Below are 19,174 nucleotides of genomic sequence, written 5' to 3'. Positions count from 1 at the left end.
CACAGATCTTGGGGCAAAGGAGACCTGACTTCAAATCCTGGCTCTGCCCCTAACTCATTGTGTGACCTTAGGCAAAATACTCCCCTTTCTGAGCTTCAGTTTATCCACATGAGAAATGGGGAAGGCAGCTAGGACATCACCTCTGGGAAGTGAGAGAACCCAGACACGCAGGGAAAGTGAAGGATTGAAACAATAATGTAACAGATGTAAGTCAGGCAGAGGAATGAGGGTGCTCTCAGGGCAAGGAGAGACGGGAGAGGGGAGACCCCACCTGGTCCTGGGTGTCTGTCTGCAGGGCGGTGTACTCCGAGGATGTGGGCTCCAGGTTGCTGAGGTTCCAGCTGATCCTCCAGAAATGTAGCTGGTGCTCTCTCTGTATGCATAAACTCCAGGGTGCAGAGCCTGGAGCCACTGAGAGGAAGAGCAGACAGGTGGAGACTCTCATCTCCCAGCACAGAGGCATGGTGGACCACGGGGTCAGGGTGGTGGGTGAAGACAGCGTCCACACTGGTGGCTGCCCCATCCTTCTCAGACCTGGGGAGAGAGGGACGTGGGGAATCTAGAGAGAGGTCCTGAAACCTCTGGGGTTTGGCCCGAACAGGAAGCAGGAAATGGGAGTCGAGTGGGGAAACTGAGAGAGGGGTGGTCACAAAAGTGGACATTAGGGGCAAGTGCTCAAGGGAGGGTCTTACCTGAGGGAGACCAGTCTGCCACTCAAGGAGAAGGGGCCCAGGCTGCTCTTCTTCAACAAGGATCCAGCTGGGGAGGAAGGAAAGGAAGATGAGGAGGAGGGACAGGGGTTGGGGGAGGGGCTGGGTGGGATTTAACCCACCAGGAGCTGCTGGGACCAGGGTCTCACCAGGCTCTGCAGGACCCTCTCAGTGGAGTTGAACGTGGCTGAGCTGTTGATCCTGTCTGATGAATACCAGAAGGTGGAGAAGCTGACACTGACTGTGAGGGTCTTCAGGTTGTGCCCCAAAGCTGCAAGACGAGAGGGAGAGCGATGGCCATCACTGAGAGCTGGCCTGAGACCATACCAGAGTCCTGCACTCTTTATCATCTGTCGTCTTCTCTCACAGTGGCACCACCACCCACCCGTGTGGTCACCCAAGTCAGAACCAGCATATCTGCTCAGCTCCTCCTCCCTCCCAGTAACACCCATTCACCTTGCACACTCGTCCTCACATACACTCCATCCCTGTCCCAACTCAAGTCTTAAATTCCTTCACCCAGACCAACACCCCAGCAGGCACACTGGATTCTCTGTCTAAAGCATGTTCTACAAGGACTACTAGAAAAATCTTTCTGAAATGAATACCTCACTAGGGCCACCACTGCTCTAGTACCACCCATGGCTCCCTATGGCCTTCAGTGTTTAGTTCAACCTTCTTGACCTGGCACTCAAGGCTCTACTCAATCTGGCTCCTGCTGACCTTTCAGTCTCATTTTATCCATCTACTGCGAGTTAAACTTCATGCTTCACGCAGCCCAAATTCGTTTCAATTCTCCCCATACGGCATGTTGTTTCTGGCTGTAGCCTTTGCTCATGGAATCCCCTCTGCCAGGAAAACTCTTCATCCTCTATTTGCCAGGGTCCGTCCTACTCATTCTTAAAGACTCCATTCAGGTGAAAATTTCTCTAGCAAGCTCTTCCCCTCCAAATTATGCCACGTGCCACTCCCCGAAACCTCCCACATTGTGTTATAATGGTGTGTTAATTCACAAGATTAGGGGCTCTCTGAGGGCTGGCCTTAGACTGAACCGTTGGTATAATCTTTGTGATCAGCATGATTGTCCTAAAACCAGAATTTCACACCCTGGCTTCCCAGCTCCTGGATCACAACTGGCTGGTAGGGGCTGGAGAGCTTCTCTTGGGAAGGTAAAGGCACCCCCAGATACTTGTGGTGGCTTCTGGTGGCACAGGTGATGATCAAGTATGCAGGGATGTGGTGGCTGGCTCGGGAGCTGTGGCGAGGACTGTCATCAGGGAGGGACAGAGTGGGAGGAGCTTCCAGGCTCACCTGGGCTCCAGCAGTGGCTGTCCCAGGACCACCATTCACAGGTGAATCATAAATGAGAGTGAGGGGACCGGTGACTGTGTGAGTAGAGGGATGAGCAAGCCTGTGGATGAGAGGAGCCCAAGAGAGTGAGATCAGTGAATAAGAGAGACTGAACACAGAGGAGAGAGAGATGGACGGGCAGAAAACTTGACAGACAGATGGGATACCTGGAAAAGGGGGACCAAGGGCGGGGCTTCAAGAGAATAAAAGTGAAAAACCTGTGGGGTCAGAATGTGGTGGAGAACATGTCTGTGTCTAAGGCTTTCTCACCCTGGGCTGGGACTCTCCACCAGAACCCAAGAGAGAGAGAAGGGATGAGTTAGGGCCCTTCCAGGTCCTTCCCTCACCAAGGACAGCGGGTGAAGGAGAACAATTGCTCCGCAACCCCAAATGCGATGGGACCCAGGACATCAGGGCCAGGAATACTCACTGGTGGTAGTCGGGGCTGCGGCTCCATAGGTATAACTTGTGGAGAGAAGGCGAGAGGAGCTGAGCAAGTGTTGGGGTGAACATAAAGGATTAAGGATGAAGGAGGATGTAGGGACGTTTGTGGGAAAAGCAGAAGAGAAGAGGGAAGGGGTGTTCAGGGAGGTGGCAACGAGGTGGAAGGTGGTTGAACTCAGCAGTCACACTGTGATGAGAAGACTGAACCCCGACCAGAAGGAGAGAGAGATGGATCAAAACTCACTTTAGAGCAATGGAGGCAACACAGAACTTTGACTGGCAGAGAGAGCGTGGCTGTAGCCCAGCCCCTCACCACTGAAGTAGAGGCTGTCCCCGTCCAGAGTGAGGGAAACCAGGTGGGTGACGCCCAGGTTCTCATGGCTCAGCTCTCAGTAGAGTCGCTCTCTGTCCAGCCCGGGACCTGCGGGGCTCAGAGTGGAAGGTGCAGACGGCTGTCCACCCCACTGGCTGCCCCACTCTTCTCAAGCCTGGTGGAGGAAGAACATGGGGCTGTGCAATACTGAGCAGGTGTCCTTCTGGGTGTGGAATGTGGGAGAGTGGAAAGGAGGAGGCTGAGGGAGAGGCTGAATGGGCTGCTCTGATGTGTGGAGGGGCTCTCCTCGGTGTCTCCCGTCTGAGACAACCCCCTCACAAGTAAGGCCTGACTTCCTTTAGGATGTGGAATGGGGCCTGTGAGTGACCAAGTGTGGTGAACACACAGATCTGGGTGAGGGGGCGCCTGCAGGTCTACACGGACAGCAGAGAGGAGAAAAGCCAGTGCCCTGTGCCATCTGACACACGCAGGCAAGAAAGTACCGTTACATTCTCTCGGTTCTACACTCCAAGGTCTTTTCTTTCTATTTCTTTCTTACTCCACAGCCATCACCCAGACCTAGGGAACAATCACCTCACTCGTAATCTTCTTGCCAACACCTCCTGCCTCTTAAGTATTCAATCTTAACCCTCAGGTCCATTTTAACCAAAGTGCTTAGACCAAACGCCAATCACATCCGCCATCTGTTCACATCTCTCCAGAGTGTTCCCACTGGTCTTAGAACAGCGTCCCTAGTCACGCCTGACCTGGTCCAGCATGTCCCCCTCGCTGGTCTGGCTCACACCTCTCCCCCTGTGTTGACTCCGCTCATCCATCCCTCTTCTCAGTTCATGGACACAACAGGCTCTCTGTTTCAGGGGTGTCCTCATGCGGGTCCCTCTACCTGAAACGCTCTCTTGAACACACTCCCACACCCTCACTCCAATGTACCCTTCAGACCAGCTAAATCCAGTCCCAACTCTAACTCTCAAGCTAAATATCAGTCCTTCTCAAGAGGGCTTCCCTGCCCCCTCAGGTTGAGTCCCCTTGTGCCAAACTCCCACATCACTCTCATCATTTACTGTCTAAAATCCAAATTCCCAAATACAATATAAATTCCATGGAGTTGGGACAAGGTCTCTCTGGTTCTCCATGACCCCATGCATGTGGCCCAGGGCCTGGCTTATGAGATGAGGAAACATCCTGGTTTGTCTAGGACTGCCTTTGTTTGAACACTAAACATCCTGTATCCTGGAAAACCCCTCTGTTCTGAATAAACGAGGATGGTGGGTCACCATAAATTATACACTCAAAGACTATCTATTGCATGACAAGCACACATTCCCCTCAAGAACGTCACAGGAAAGCTAGAATGAAAAAGGCACAAACACACAAACACAATTAGTAGAGGCCAACAACTAAATACAAAATCATTTAACAAGATTCTCTGCAACATGAATCACCAGACTGTTCTTTCAGAAAAGATTCAAGAAACAAAGTTAATTCCCTTTAGAAGGCAAGGTGGAGAGGACAGTCTTTTTGGAGACTAGTGCCCTTCCCTTCAATCTACAGTGTTGCTTAGTATTCCTCCAAATGATTTGAAATGTCATAAAGAAAAAAATGTTCAAAATAAATCTGGCTACTGGCAAATTCAATTTTAAATTTGTTATTAATACAAAGTTCCAATCATCTTTTTCCCTGAATGCTCCTTTATTTCAAATTTTTGTGGAGGATTTATAGGACTTTAGAAGTCAAATTGAATGGGTCTAAGGAATGTTGCTGAGTATCCCTGCTAATATTTAATGGGATGTCTTCTAATACTACATACACACGCAAAACATTTCTGTATTTAAATTATATATAAATTCTGACTTTTGAGAATTATGCAAGTAAATCTATATTTTCTACTATGATACACATTTGCAGTTATTTACTTTTGTTTCATGTGTTCTTATTTGCGTATAACTGTACTTACTGAAATATTTACCACACAGAACCACACACAGCTTACCATTTTTCCATCCATCAAACATCAATAATTTTTCTCAAGATACCCTCACTCTCAGTGACTCCATGTGGTGACAACCCGAGCCCAGGAAAGCCCACTGGCAGGTCTTCTGCACAGCGGAGGCTGCCGGAACCTGTTAGTACCAGGTCCACAGGGTACTCACCTGGTCACACAGAAATCCATGGATCAGCGAGGACAGGTGGACCCTGAGCCTGGTTTCACCTCAAACTTGAGCTCCACGGATGCTTTTCGTGTCTGAGGGGGGGGAAGTGCATACAAACTTTTGAGGCCTTTTATAGGGTGTTGGATGGAAAGGCCACCCCATTCACTTTTCTTTTTTTGTATTTACTGATTTAATTGTAACTCTTGGCTGTGACTGGATTTTCCCGATTCCTATCCAGCCACCTGCTGCCCAAGATGGGAGAAAGCAGCTTCGTGCTGTGTGCGCTTGAGTCGCTCAACTCACTTGGCTGGACAGAGACTTTTTGGTGACTCTGGACCCTTTAAACAAGCTTGTCATTTAGGGACCCTGTAAGTGACTCGCTGACTTGTCAACATTTTCCACACTTCATTCAGGCCTCAGGAGATTTTCAGGCCCTGGAGCAGATTTCCCAACCTTGGCATAACTGACATTTGGGGACGGATAATTCTCTGTGGGGCCGTCCTTGGCCCTGGAGGACGCTGATCAGCATTCCTGCCTCCCCCTCTAGAGGCCAGGAGCGCCCCCATTAGTAACAACCCAAACACCGCCTCCAGAAGCAGCTAAAGCTCCCTGGGGACAAAATCACAAGGAGAACGGTGACGGGGACTCTGAGGAGGGGACGGCGGCACCCGGAGCCAGGAGGAACAGCAGCCTCCGGCGCCCTGAGCAAACAGCCCGGGGGAAAGGGGGCTGTGGGGGGATGGAGGTACGCTGGGCCCTGACGGGGCTGCCGATGGCCCAGACTCCTCCCTGGACCCCTACCCAGCCGGGACCGCCCGCCGCTCACCGCGCCCCGCCCCTGAGGGCTAATGTCCACGGGAATCTGGTTCCAGCCCAGAAGATGGGACACACCGCGCAAAAACGCCCCATCCATCTCAGGCGCTGCCAGCGCTTCCACTTCTGGTCTCGGGCAGGCATTCGCGGAGGATGGAAGTTTGGGGGCTGCGAGTTGAGGCGGCGGGCGGGTCGGGCCGGGCATCCCAGCCTCGGGGGAGGTGTCTAGTTTCTAGAGTGAGTGAGAAGGTGGAAAGTGGGCTGGGTGAGCACCAGGGACAGGGACAAAATCTAGGGGAGGAGCTGTGTGCGGTAACCAGTACTAAGGGTGGGCTGTGGGCGGGGACAAGGGTGTGAGTGACACCAGGCCCGGGGCGGCGGTTCTGTGGGCGGGAACAAGGGTACAGGCGGGGCAATGAACCAGGACCAGGCTGTGGGCGGAGCCAGGCCCCAACGTTGTGGGTGGAGATCAGATCCAGGGGCGGGAAGAGGCGGGGGTTGGGCTGGAATAAGTCAGGCAGACTCCACAGGGGTAGGAAATCAGCTCCAGGGGCGGGGCTGGAGGCGGGGCTTTCCGTGGACTCCTAAACTGTATAGGTAGCTGGATGTTGAACAGCTGCTCTTCAATCCTTTCCCCACGTTTAACAGCCTAATAGAATGATGTGCCCATATTTAGAATTCTAAATTTTTGTGCGTGTTTCTGGTTCTTAATTTCGTTTAAAAATTGGATCATATATTCACATTTCTCTACAACTTGCAATCCCAAGCCAGTAGATAAGGATATAACGCTATTTTAATTTTAAAAATCTGGGGGGAGGGAGGCCAATACGTCGAAGATGCACGTATAAGAAAACTCTACCACGGTCTCCCAGTCCTTTTCCACAGAGATAAACATCCTTTTATCCTCTATCCTTCCAGACGTACTGCGTATATGTGTGCCTGTGTATATGTTCAAGACCAAGAGGGATGTCCCCAAGCAAAACCTGAAGCCCATGAATTGTCTCATGCATCAGAAGTTACTGAGAAGAGATTTAAGTTTCTGGTGGAAGGAGATGAACCAGTGATGAATCCAGAGGGAGACAACAAAGAAACAAGATAATTTTACCATTTAAACGGTCAAAGGAAAAAGTGAGAAAGAAAATGTATTCATAATATCTGATGTAGCACATCTTTGGATAAGATTCGTATACTATAAAATGGTAAACACTTATGTCATAAAACAGTAGACATTGAATTTTGATTTATCCTAATTCATTAAATAGTTATATTGGGCAAGGGGAATTATGTTTTTAACATATGTAAGAACACTTTATGCTGGATTTTTCAGAAAAGGAAGAAACTATAAATAGTCAAAAGCTGAAAAATGAAAAAGCTGTATGAGTAGCTAATTTAGAAATATAGATTTTCAACCAGAACATTAAAGAAGTTGTTTTTGTAACCAGAGCCAGCATTGGGGAAGGTAGCTTTTCGTTATAAGGCTTAAAGTATTATTTGAGAGATGTGCGTATAGACACACATACACGCACACACACGGGAGCCTGAATTTGTATTCCAAAGGGATCATTGAACTCTACAAAGAATTTGTAAAAAGGATTCACTTTACAACCGTAGAACGTATTTTGAAAACTACAGACATCAAGCATAAAAAAAGCTGCCATCATCCCGGTGGAAAAATGAATGGGACATCACTTTCCCACCGACATGGTGATAAGCCTTTTACATACATTACTCTTGAGTATTTTCACGGCAACCCATAAGGAAGATGGTATTATCTATCTCCATTATGCAGATGAGGAAATTGGTGACAGCATATTGCTAAAATTTTCATATAAGTTCTCAATAGATCTTGTTTTATGTTAAAATTGTTTATTGAATTTTCTTTTCATTAATAAAATGATATTTGCCATTCTTACAAATAAGCAAAGGATGTGTAAAAACAATTTAGCAAAGCGACAGTTTTCTTTTGATATAATTAAATATAGCAATCACTTTATTATTTTTCTGCTCTCTGCCTCACATCTAGGAAGATACTTCCTATCCTAAAGGCTTACTAGAAAACTCTACTAAAAATCAAGAATCAGGGAATTCCCATATTACGCAAAGTTCCTGAATACATGAAAAAAAGGCATTATAGCAAATTTTTGTACAAAAATCTTAGATCATGAACTGATAACAACACAAATCATGATTAGGCAAGGTATTTCTGTAGAATGACAAATATGTAAACTTTAGACATTTGGAAAGGTAGTTCATTACAGTAACTAATGTGTATAAGAAGAATTTTTTCAAACTCACTAAGTGCCAGGAAATCGTTTGACAAAATGCACTGCAATATTATTCACAATAGCAAAGAGATGGAAACTACCTAATTGTGAATCCGTGGGTGAAAGGATGAAGAGAATCTGGGGCATCCATACAATGGAATATTATTCAGCCTTAAAAAGGGAGGAAATCCTGTATTTAGAATTGCTTGACCGGATCATTTCAGTAGCCATTTGTTTTTTTGCTTTGTACCCTCTGGTCCATTCGCCACCCAGGAACCAGGGTGATCCTTTTACTTTGTAAGCACCATGACCTCTAATGGATCCCTAAAAGAGATTTTGGAGGTAGACTGCCTGGGTACCAGCTGTGTGACCTTGGTCAATTATATAACCTCTAATAGTCCTCATCCATACAATAGGGGTTAATAGTATTGTCTCCATAGCATCGTTGTGAGGATTAAATGAGGGAATACATGTCAGATGCTTAGAGTGCCTGGCACATGGTAAGGCAACATGAAAAATTTAACTGTAATTATAACCAAATTAAATATTGTAATGGCCTATTAATTAAGTTGAACCATATGAAATTTCTAATATTCAACCATTTTGACCCATTTTATTGAATAAATGATAAAACTCAGTCTAGGTAGGTTGCGTAGAGTCAAAAAGGATTGGATAAATGAAAATATTATTAGAAAAAATAAGCTGAAATAGATTGCTTTGCAATTTACAAAGCAGTTTCTCATACTTTGTTTCATTTAATCTCTATAGAATACTTTTCAGTGTATTATTACCACTGTCTTTGAAGGAGTAACTGACTTGCCCCAAATCACACCACATTAAATAACACAATTAGAGTGGAAAGATCATTTCGAGTATAAATCCCATAGGATATTTGGTTTCCCCTTCATAATATCATCCATCCTCTCAAGAAAGTGATGAAATAATGCTGATTCATAGTAACTTAGTCTTAAAGAGACATATTCTCAGATGATAAACACTACGTCTTTGAAACAGGGGTGTTGCGAGAAGAAACTTGGGACCCATGCTTTCTGTGTTTTCAAGTCCATGCTTAGAGTTCTGGGAAACAGTCAAAGAAGGGAAAGGGTGAAAAATAGTCCAGAATGAAAAAAGTTTGACGTATATGTAACTTTATTGATCACCTCAAGGTTCTCTTTTTGTTTATGGTCTGTGTCACCCTACTAGAATACAAATGCTCTTACGGTAGATCACTGCTATCTTGAAGCAAGGGGTAGGCGCTGAGTAAATATTTATTAAAGGAATGAAAGTGGCCTTGAATACATCTGCTCTTTACTCACCAGAGAACAGACCCATACCAGGCAAATGGGATCATTAACACAATTTTAAAAATCATATCCTTATTAGCTCGTAATCATGGATTCAAGGCTCCCATTTGTTTCCTACATGTAAGTACAAATGAATTCTGGTGTATTAAGGAATGTTTCCACAGCATCACTGTAAAATAAAGCAAGACTTTTTGGCCCATTGATTGCTGTTTCCAGCAGGGCCCATCTCTATACTTACCTCTAAACAATTAACTATAGATTTGTTATGCCAATGAACAGCGATTTGGTATGGAACCTGTTTTATCAGTGTCATGCAAAAGTAGACATTTGATATATCTTTACGTGGTGATATGGATAATAATGTTGATGCAGAGGAAGACAACTAATAATTCTCTCTGGTCTTTGTCAAGTGAATGTGGGTGAAGGGTATCTTGTTGTCACTGGATTTCAGAACTCAAAAATAGTCGTCGAACTCTTCATGTCACAGGTGAAGAAAATGAGGTCTAAAGAGGTTGAGAGATTTGACCAAGACTAATTCCTGGGACTAGAGTGAGATCCTCTGATTCTCAGCTGGCCTCATTGTAATAACATCTCCAGCTCCAAACAGCCAAGAGAAGCAAGTCTGTTGATTTCCAACTAGCAATGATTCCCCTTCACGTTTTCACTTTCTCTCTCTTCGATGCCTGCTCTGCCCTGACAAAGAAATTACCTGATATTTACACTACACTTAAGAAGAGGAAAATATTCCTGGCAAACACTAGTGTGATTCAGTGTGGCACTGGAGAGCACAGTCATGAAAAAACGAGAATCAAAAGAATAAGAGGTAAATAATACTAGAGAAGAAGAGAAAATCTATTATTTTAGTGGAACATAACTTAAAAGTTTAGAACTGGTAAATAAGTGGAGTAATGTGAAAGGAAGCTAGATTCCTATATGAAACATCAAAAATACTGTTACATGAGCAAGAATTCGTTTAACCATGTAAATAATCATTCCATTCACAAGAGCAATGAATTCTTTAAGATAAGTAGTTAAAATAATTGGAACTGCACATTAGTTATATGAAGAAGATTATAAAGAGATACAAAGCGTGTAAAAGCTCTGATTAAATGGAGAGATATGCTATACTTGTGACTGAAAGTGTTTCAAAGATATCAGTTTTCCAAACATTATATAGATTCCATATGCTTCAAATCAACTTTTAAAATGATGCTGTATTTATTTTATAGACTAAATGATATCCATTTGTAAAATAAAACACTGGACCATCAACTAACATTATTCACAAGTAAATCATTCCAAATGGATTATAGGGCTACAATTAAAAGTAAAAATCCTCCCTGTATAACAGTGGTGGTTGACAATATAGAAGAATATCCATAATCTTAAAATTAGTGAAGATACTCTTAATATATATGCTTAAAGATGTCTGGTTGAAAAGAGGAAGGAGAAAAAGTAAAATGGAACGTGATATGGTCTCTGATTTTCTTTCAGAGACTTAATCTGGAGAAGGATATTCCAGTCTACGATATTGGATAAAGAAATAGAAATCTGTGATAATTACACAAATAATGAGAGGACATATATAAATGGTAGCATAAGGTATCAGTTAGCTTCTGCTGTATAAAAAACCATCCTAAAATTTGGTGGCTTCAAATAAGAATAGTTTATTTTTTCTCAAGATTATGTGGGTTAACTGGGCAGTTATTTTTATCAGGACCAATTGATGGCTCAGCTGGGATTGGATAGTCTAGGATGGCCTTATTCACATACCTGATTGTTGACTTGAAGTCACCTGGAGTGATGGAGATGTGCAGTCTATCTAGACTCATTCACATATTGATGGCCTCAGGTTTCCCAAGGGCAGCCAGAGAAGGACAAGTACCAACAATGAACAAGAGTTTTTCAAGCCTTTGCTCATGTCATTTGCTAATGTCCCATTGGCCAAAGCAAGTTACAAGGCCAAGTCTACCCAGAGTCAACGTGGGATGCTATGACCAAACAGACAGAGGGAGAGGACTAATGTGTGGCCATTTTCGCAATCTCTCCCACATAATTTTAGAGGAGAATTAGTATGAATGTTTTTGTATTTGTTCATTTGAATGCCCGAGGAAGATTGTACAAAGCCAAAAGAAACATAAAGCAAATAGTTAACTGGAGATGTAAGGTAAGTTTAGTTGATACTTAAAGTGGGTTTGGAAAAATGTGGTAGTTTTGTTGTCAAGTGTATGCGAGTTCTTGTGACCTATGAAAATAACTTACATTTCGATTATTTTCTCCATGAATGTGTTTTATTCGTTAACACTTTTGATGTGTTTCTCTCTGGCCTTAGGAAAATAACGTAGCACTTGGTAGCAAAGATGCAGCCTAATAGCCCAACACTTGAGGCCAAGATGGAGAAGACCACCACGGCCACCATGCTCTTGCCCTTTGTGCTTTGGTAGATGGGGAGGAAAGTGACCCAGACACTGCAGAACACCAGCATGCTGAACTTCAGGAACTTGGCTTCATTAAAGGTGTCAGGCAGGTTCCGTGCCAGGAAAGCCACAGTGAAGCTGCCCAGGGCCAAGGAGCACAGGTGTCCCAGGACACAGTAGAAAGCAGTGACCGAGCCCTTGTTGCACACGACGAAGATGTGGCGGTGTTCAGAGTGTGCATCTGTGTCAATGAAGGGAGGAGAGTTTCCCAGCCAGATTCCACAGAGACTCAGCTGGATAAAGGAGCAGATGGGAATGATGAATTTAGGTGCCTCTGACACCAACCACTGCCTCATCCTTCTCCCTGGTGCAGTGACCTTGAAGACCACAACGACAATCATATTTTTGACCAAGACACTGCAAACAGCCACAGTAAAAACAACTCCAAATGTGATTTGTTGAAGAAGGCAGGTGGCTGTGTTGGGACGACTAATGAAGAGTAAGGAGCATAGGAATCGGAGGGTGAGGGAGATGAGCAGGATGTAGCTGAGAGTCTGATTATTGGCCTTGACTATGGGAATGTCTTGGTGCTTCACAAAGACACCCAGGACCACAGCTGTGAGGACAGAGAAACACAGAGTTGTGCAAGCCAGGGCCATCCCCAAGGGGTCCTCATGAGCCAGAAATATCACAGCATTTTGGAGGCAGCGATCTTGCTCTCTCTTGGCCTACTGATGATCTGGACACTTCACACTCTGATCCATGTCTGGGGAGAGATGCAAAGTGTTCTCAGCCCAGGTTCAGTCACTCTCTCTTATTCGCATGCCCCCAAAGAAGGCATTGGGTCAGTTTAGAAAATTGTCTTCCTTTGTTGCTCAATGCACCAAATAACAGAATACACTGCAGAGATCTGCTCCCAGTTAATAGTGTCCATCTTCTTTATGGTTAAGTAAACAAAGCTATTATGCTTCTCGGTTTTTATCTTGCGTAATCATGAAAGCACTTTTTTTCTCAGCAGAAAACCAAAAGTGCTCCCTGTCTCTCTGAGCTATACCCCTGTAAGCTTTGGCCTAGGTTTACTCATTAAAGGAGCAAGCAGTTATTGGAAAACATCCATGAGGCAGATAATATGCTACATTCTAGGGAAGCAGAAATGACCAAGTCATAGACCTCACTCCTAGGGAGTTTCAAAATGAGACCCTTTCTACCATCTAAAATGATCTCCAGTACATTTCACCTTGATTTCACTTCCACCACTTCTGTTAAGATTTTAGTCACTTCTCTCCTATGTTATCATAAGATCATTTTACTCTGGTTCCCTGCCCTTGTCCTGCATCACAAGTGATACTTCTACATGTAAGTGGAATCATGTTTAGCCTCCATTAAAAAATCCGAAAAACTCTTAGGAAGACCAAAAAGACCGTATAAACTTGGTCTTGCCTACCTCTAATACCTCTGCTCTGATTTTTAAGGTTCCCAAATCTTCCTGTGGTTCTGAAAGTGTTCCGTGCCCATTCATCCCTGCAGGCATAAATACATGTTTTTACTTCTACAGGGGCATTGCTCCTTCCTCTTTACGTGCCTTTAAATTTTCTCACTTTTCATGTTTAGAACTACAATCTGCCTGATAATGATTTCTGTGGATGGTGTGAGTTCGGGTTGGCGAGTCATTGTCTTCTCCATGAAGACAGCCAATTTACCCAACATGCTTTATTGAAAAGTCTTTCATTTTCCCACTCCTCCTCAGTGTTTCCTTGTAAATCAGTCGTCTATACATGAGTCCCTATATGAGCATCTTGTATCTGAACTTACCATTTGGTTCCGTTGATTTTCTTGTTTATCCTCTTGATGAACCTCCTCTATTGTGATGCTATAATAGTTGATGTCAGGTAGAGTAAGTACTCCCACTCTATTATATTCTTCAAGATTTTCTTAGTTAAGTTTTTCCTTTATCATTTCCATAAGAATTGTATCAATTGTAATTTCCACAGAACGGTCAGTATTTTCTCTGCAATTTTGTGGAAGTTGTAGATTAATTTGGACAGTTTTGATATCTGTTGACTTTTGAGTCTGTTCAATCACGAACTTGGTTTATCCCTCCACTTCTTTCAGTCTTCCTCTATTTTTCTAAATGCTGTTCTACAAATTTATGGACAGAAATCTTTTGAAAGTCTCATTAAATTTATTTCTAGGTACTTCATACTTTAAGATGTTGTAAATGTCATTTTTTAAAATTCAAATTTTGGATGCCTTATGACGGGTAGATGGAAGCAAAATTTTCTATATTAACCTTGTATTCAGCCACCACTAAACTCAATTAATACATTAATTTACATGGATTTTACATTTATACAATAATATCATCTGAAGATAACTTCAATTTTACTTCTTCCTTTGAAGTAAATTATTCCTTTTATTTCTTTTCCTGCTAATAGAGGCAGTGATGTTGAACATTCTTCTCTTATCCTTGCTTTCAACAGTGCACCTTAAAGTTCCATTCTGTGACTACTGTGTATGGGAGTAAGAGAGTTTCCTTCTGTTCCTGATTTGGTAAGGGTTGTTCTGTTGTTGTTGTTTGTTTTAAAATATGAATAGGTGTTTAATTTTACTAGTTTTTCTTACAGTTATTGCGATTATTATTTCTCTTTTTTCAGAGATTAGTGTACTGAATTACATTGCATGAACCTTATTTGGTCATGATATGTCCTTCTTACAAAATATAGCTAGATTTGGAACATTGATTTGATTTAATTTTTTTTTTAGGATAAATTAATTTAATCCAAGAAAGAGAGTGGCCTGTAATTTCCTTTCCTGCAATGAATTTGTTATATTTTCGTACCAATATTAAGCTAGTCTCTCATAGTGAGTCAAAAAGTTTTCTGTTTTTCCTATCCTCTGGAAGAGTTTGAGTAGATGTATATTATTTCTTTCTTGAATATTTGGGAAGATTCATCAGCTTTGTACCAAATAAATAGCCTACAATAAAATTTTATAGAAAAGTTTTAAAAGATGGTCTCAATTTCTCTAATAGGTATGGCAATATTCAGATTTTTCATTTTTTCGTGAGACGGTTTGGTAACTTTTATTTGCCTGGAAATTTGTGAGTTTCTTCTTAATTTTCATTGTATCAACATGATGTTATTTATGTTTTCTTCATTTTAAAAATTTTCCATATGATCTGCACAGATTTCTCTTTTTCAGCCTTGGTATGTTTTTGTTGCAATTTTTCTGTTTTGTTGAACACTAGGACTAGGATTTTATTGAGTATATTTGTCATTTATTAGAATCTAATTTAGTTTTATTTATACTTTTGATGTTTGTCTTTTATTTTGTTAACACTTCCTCTAATATTTATCATTTTGTGTTTTCTATTTTCCTAGTGTTTAATTTTCTGCTCTTTTTCTAGCTTGTGATGAATGCTTACAACTTAGAAATTCAACCTTTCTTTATTTAAATATACAAAATAATAAATAAATATATATAATCTAGGATTATATATGTCTCTCTAAGGATAGTTTTAACTCCAACCCATAAGATTTGATGAAAAGTATTTTTCATTGGAAATACATTCTAATTTCCATGATAGTTTACACATTAATCATCAGTTGTTTACAAGTGTATTTATTAATCTCCAAGCATGTAGGAATTGAAGTTAGTGGACGTAGTGTTCTTTAGATGTGCATAGGGAACATATACCAAAACTTACCACACGGCAAATATGCACGTGGAAGCTTTATCCAAATTGACGATATGCCAGACTATATCATCAATCTCAGTACATTTCAAAAAAATTGAAATTATACAAAAGATGTGAAATTAAGCTTCATATCAATCACAAAAATAAAATTAGATAATGCCACCATTGAGGGGATTCCAGCATTGCACCATTTAATATCATAAATCTGAGTAATTCCAAGATGTTAATTATGGTATGAAAAATCTTCAGTGTTGGTTTTCTGTCCCTCTTCTACTTCATGACCCAACTCCCAAACCCACATTGTCTGGGTTCTAGTCATGTTGAACCTTTTCTCAGCTCCCTAGAATATTAAATGCAGGGTTATTTTGCCAGTTTCTGCCATTTATAAGAATTCCACCAAGAATTTAATCCGCCTTCATTAGTCTGACATAATACTAATGCTACTGCCTCTATGAAGAAGTCCATTACAGTTCCCTCCCCACAAATATATATACTATCACTTATTGCACCCCATGGGTCTCTGCGTACCTATATTGCAGCCCTTTGTCACCACCTTGAATTCACTTCACTGCATGTTGTCTCCTTTACTCACCTGCGAACTCTAGGACATCAGAAAAAAGATGTATGTACTCATTGAAGGAAGCTGTACCCTAAGCACTTTGCATACCATGTAAATACTTACCCCTTAAATCAAACACAACGTTTCTGAGCTCCTGCTCTGTGCTAAGAACAGCACCAGACTTTGGAAAAATAAGGATTTGTTCAATGTGATCTAAATGTAGATTTAAAGAAGATGAAAAGTAAGGACTTACGATACCATGTGTTAGATTCCATGAGAGAGATTTAAGTTAGGTTCCTCTGGAGTGGTCAAAAAGGGTTTCCTTGAGATGATAATGCCTGCAATGATGCTAAAATGAGTCAAGCAAGCTAGTTCAAGGTAGAGACAGAGTGTATCTTTTTGGATGGAAATGATAAAAAAAAGTTGGCTTTTTTGGCTATAAAAGTTAAATTACTAAATGGAGGAAAGAAACATTTGGACCCTGCAGTCCTCATCCAGAGCTTGTCCGTTTCTTTGGGAGAACGGTGCATACAAAAGAGTGGTGGAGAGCCAGCCCTGATGGCCTAGTGATGAAAGTTCAGTGCTGACCACTTTGGTGGCTCCGGTTGGTTTTCTGGTCATGGAACCACACCATCTCTCTGTGAATTGCCATGCTGTAATGATGGCTCACATAGAAGAACTAGAATGATTTACAACTTGGATATACAACTATGTACTAGGGTTTTGGGGACAATAATAAAAGTGGAAGATTGGCAACAGATGTTAGCTCAGGACAAATGTTTCCCTACAAAAACAAAATAGAAGTGGAGAATGTCACTGCAAGGCATATCCTCACCTATCTCATTGGAAATCTCATTCTGTGGGCAAGAAATGCAATCAAAACAACAGGCAGCCTTGCTCTCCTGAGGGCTCTTCCTGAATCCCGGACTGCAACTCTCACTGCATACAGAGTGTGGAGTCTGGAGAAAATCAGATAACACTTGGTAACAGCTGTGACTTTTACCTAATTTTCAAGTAACTAGCGTGCTTTAGAGTATTGGGCCTTAACAAACTGAAGCTTGAAATATCTAAATCCAGTTCATTGGTTGGATGCCATGCTTATTGTATGATATAAAAGACTGGTACGCCTCAGATGTATGATGGGTTTGTTTCCAGAGCACCGCAACAAATCAAATATTGCAATAAAGTGAGTCACACGAATTTTTTGATCTCCTAGTGCATAAAGAAGCTATGTTTACACTATACTGTAGTGTACTAAGTGTGCAAAAACATTATCTCTTAAAAACATGTACATAATAATTTTTTTTAATAATTCCTAAAAATTACTAACCACCTTCTGAACATTCATCAACTTGCAATCTTTTTGGCTGTGAAGGTCTTGCTTCGATCTTGGATTATTGGTAAAAGAAAAAATTACTTCACTTGGAAGTGAATTGTTAAATTCCCATATGTGGCCTTTTATGAAGCTTTGAGGGAGTACAAAACCCCAACAAGATTATGGTTATTCATGTATGGTGTAAGTAATTGTGATTGGGATCAACACATCTCAGTAATTTCTTTGGCACACTCAATCACCTCCTCAGATAAAGACACATCTTTACCACGTGGAGCATGTTGGGAATATTCTCCTACTTTCACCATAAGTCTAAGACCTTCTGAAAATTCCAAAAGTTGAGAATGGTGTACTCTTAATCTGATTTTCCTCCTTCAGCCAAATTACCTGAGTCACCAGCAGGATTGTTAAATTCTATGTTCCTCCAAAAGGGGTACAGCTAGAAGAGACACATCATCCTGCGGTGAAGTAGGCTCAGGTGTTAAAGAGAAAAACCTTGAATTGGGGACAGCCTTTCATTGTCTGTAATCCTTGCTTCATAATGTAACTTTATTAGAAGTATCCAATGAAGTAAAGCAAATGAAATCATATGGAGAACTACAATATCATAATGTTTCTAAAATATCAGGTAGTTTCAAGAGAAAATGCCTAAAGACAAGAATATCAACATGACCAGTGGTGATAGGATTCAGACAAATCTCAAGTACAAAGTCTAATCTAGCCACCCCCATGCACTCTCTGAATTTTCCCAGACCATCATTCTGCAAAATGATTTTAGCAATACCTAAAGTGGTTGCAGAATTAAATGAGATCATTTATGCAAAGTATTCACCATGATGTTCAGCACCAGATAGTCACGTAAAGGATAAGTTCTCTTCTTCTTGTCATTGAGGAGCTGCATGGGAGAAGGCTGGATAATCCCTATTGAAACATTAGGCAAGCAGGATGTTGGGACCCTTTGTAACACAAAACATTGATTTTGACTCATAGCTCACATCCTCGTTGCCACTAGAACCTTCTTGTTGATGACTTACTACCCAGGACTACACTTACCTCCTAGAGAGTGAAACAAGTACAGAAACTCCTCTGCTTTTCATGGAGAAAGAATCCTAACTTCTTGGTTTGAACACCTGTGGAAACCCATAAGAAAGTCACTTTTACAAGGGTACATGCTGTTAAGTGGAAGAGACTTTACCTGCTAGGGAAAAAACACTAGATCTTTCCCACTTCCCATTAGCTGAATTTCTGCACGTTGAAGAAGCATCTCATGAAGGCTCCAGGCCACAGCATACACAGCATTGTACACATTGTAACTCCATTCAGTCATGGTCGTGTCAAAAATCTGCCAAGGCAACCATCCCAAGGAGGCATTGGGTGAACAATTCTCCAGTGTTTTACAATCAGGCTCAGAAACGGTGCAAGGAATAAAAGGGTACCACAATCTAGTGAGACAAATGTCTTCTGGATATTTGGTAGGGTTAACTGTCTGAATAAAATTTTCAAAGTCATAGACCTCACTAGGGTGGTGTCAAAAAATGAGAGTCCCATGTAATGAGTCAAGGATGAAATCTCTCTCACTGTGGATAAAATCCCACTGTAATGTCGTGACCCAGACTTTCCATATTACTAAATATTCCCAAGTAGAAAAGCTCAAGCTTACGAGAGAGCTGGCATCACCATAAATGATAACCACACTCCCTTCTGCTTCCTCTCCTTGTAAATCATATGGCAAGGTCATTGAGGAATATTACATTTCAGAAACAGGTATCATTTCCACAAAGGCTGCACGGATTCCATTC

General features: G+C 42.0%; 1 long non-coding RNA gene across 2 annotated transcripts; it reads right to left on the bottom strand.

Annotated features, from left to right (window-relative positions):
• Window positions 1–377: 377 nt before the first annotated feature.
• LOC131403008 (uncharacterized) lies at window positions 378–908 on the bottom strand. Of its 2 annotated transcripts, none has more exons than XR_009219136.1 (3): window positions 860–908; window positions 693–759; window positions 378–411 (listed from the first exon to the last, which is right to left on the bottom strand). It is a non-coding gene; the product is annotated as an uncharacterized LOC131403008 (long non-coding RNA). The 2 variants fall into 2 exon arrangements; XR_009219135.1 differs by lacking the exon at window positions 378–411 and adding an exon at window positions 471–534.
• Window positions 909–19,174: the final 18,266 nt, after the last annotated feature.

This window comes from Diceros bicornis, unplaced genomic scaffold (assembly GCF_020826845.1).
Source record: "Diceros bicornis minor isolate mBicDic1 unplaced genomic scaffold, mDicBic1.mat.cur scaffold_518_ctg1, whole genome shotgun sequence".
Lineage (NCBI taxonomy): Eukaryota > Metazoa > Chordata > Mammalia > Perissodactyla > Rhinocerotidae > Diceros > Diceros bicornis.
Note: the sequence above shows the minus strand (reverse complement) of the source record. Positions and strands in the feature narration are given on the sequence as shown.